At 47.4% G+C, this 2,231-nt stretch overlaps 1 pseudogene; it reads left to right on the top strand.

Annotated features, from left to right (window-relative positions):
• LOC100521334 lies at nucleotides 996–1,879 on the top strand (annotated as a pseudogene).

Genomic DNA, 2,231 nt, shown 5'->3' with positions numbered 1-2,231 from the left:
TGAATGGGAGGATAATGCTGTTACAGACATTCTTCTCCAGAAGTGAGGGGTCCGAGTTCCATGTTGGGATCCCCAGCCTGAGGGTCCTGCACTGGGAAGACAAGCTCCCAGAACATATAGCTTTGATGGCCAGTGGAGCTTGCATACAGGAGAGCTAGAGGGCTGTATAAAATAGAGACTCCATTCTCAAAGGACTCACATAAAAATTGCATGTCCTGGTGCAGAGACAGTAATTTGAAAGGATCCCTGGGTCATACTCATTGATCTTAGAGAGGCAGGAGGTAACTGGGATTTCCCCTGGGGACATAGATGCTGGTGGCAGACATTCTTAGGAGCTCATCCTACCCTAAGGACACTGGTATAGCAAGTGCCATTCTGGAGTCCTCTGCCTAGCCTATTACTGCTGGGGGCTTACCCACCAACCAGCAGGCCCAGGATCTAGCCCCACCCACTAGCCCAGGTCCCCAGTTTCCTGCAGCCAGCTGCCCTGGAACTCAGCCCTACCTAAAAATGGACTAGCAGCTTCCACAAGAGGAAGGCCTGACAGAAAACTGGGCTGAGGATCAGCCCAATCTACCAATGTGTCCACAGTAGTTGGCTACCCCACAACAAAATGGTCTACAGAGGACACATGGGGCGACACCTAGAACATATATTTCCGGCGGCCAGAGAGGTGTGTGCTTTTGAGCCCATTAGATGTCTCCTAAATAAGCCTGCTTCTCCAAGATCAGAAAATGTAACTGAAATACCTAATAAATAGAGACAAAACAGATAATTAGACAGAATGAGGTGACTGAGGAATACGTTCCAAGTAAAGGAACAAGCTGAAACCTCAGAAGAAGAACTAAGTGAAGTAGAGTTAAGCAATTTACCCCAAAAAGAGTTCAAGGTAATGTTGATAAAGGTGCTCTATGAATTTGAGAGAAGAATGGATGAACACTGTGAGAATTTTAGCAAACATAAACAAGAACCAAACAGAGCTGAAAGATATAATACATGAATAAGGTCGTCCTTCCTGACGTGAGTGTCTTTCGCATCCACACGTGTCCTCCGCTGCCCAAATGCTGCAACTGCAGCGCTGCCTGCCTCGTGCCCTGAGCACTGGTATCGCTGGCCTCTGGATCGCCATGCCCTCCCAGCCGCTTCCCGGCTGCTGCAGCCTCCGCCCCGTCCCTGCGCCTGGCCCTTTGTGCACGGGTCAGTGCAGCCTCCCAGCTTCCTGCGGCCTCGGGGGCCCTGCGCCTGTGGCTGTTGCTGTGGCTGCGGCTGCGGCGGGCTGCACACCGAAGGGACAAAGCTTTTGTTGAATTCCTTGGTGATGAGATTAAGGAAGAGAAGAAGATATAGAAGCCTAGTCTCTCCCCAAGATGTCTGGGGTTGGGAACTGGAAGTGAATGGGACAGAAGCCAAATTAGTGAGGAAAGTTGCTGGAGAAAAGCACCTTCAGCATTAACAATAGCGTCCCACCCCTCTATGGGGAGGAGGAGGAGCCCTCGGAAGTGCAGAAAGTTGAAGAACAGGAGCCTGAACTGACGTCCACTCCCAGCTTCATGGTTGAAGTAATAAAGGATGGTAGCAAGAAGGCCCTTGTGCTGGACAGTCACTATCCAGAAGATGAGATTGGACAAGAAGACAAGGTGCAGAGTGACATTTTCTCTATCAAGGAAGTGAGCTTTCAATCCACAGATGATTCTGACTGGAAGGACACAATTACACACTCAGCACAGACTTGCTGGACTGGGGCTTCTATGACCACCTAATGGATTTCCTTGTGGACAACACTTTTGCTGACGAGTTGGTGGAGCTCAGCACAGCCCTGGAGCATCAGGAGTACATTACTTTTCTCAAGGACCACAGAGCTTTCATCAAAAGCCAGTAGGCAGACAAGGCGCTAGACACCTTGACTTTGTGGCAGGCTTTGCTGGTGAACAAAAACCTACTCTGAAGCCAGACCCACGTGCTTTGAAATGGTATTCATCCCACTATCATGGAAAATAAATTCAATTTTAACTTATTTCTGTTGCCTCATATTTGCCATTCATTTATTCTCTACAAATGTAGATTTTTGTATTAACATGATGATGGACAATAAAACTCCAAGGTGGTTTCTATAAAATAAATAAATAAATGAATAAAAAATACATCATAAGGAATCAGTAATGGATTAGATGATACAGAAGTATGGATCAGCAAGCTGGAAGACTGCATTTTTGTTTTGCTTGGGTATACAA

The sequence above is a fragment of the Sus scrofa genome, chromosome 13 (genome assembly GCF_000003025.6).
Source record: "Sus scrofa isolate TJ Tabasco breed Duroc chromosome 13, Sscrofa11.1, whole genome shotgun sequence".
Taxonomy (NCBI): Eukaryota; Metazoa; Chordata; class Mammalia; order Artiodactyla; family Suidae; genus Sus; species Sus scrofa.
Note: the sequence above shows the minus strand (reverse complement) of the source record. Positions and strands in the feature narration are given on the sequence as shown.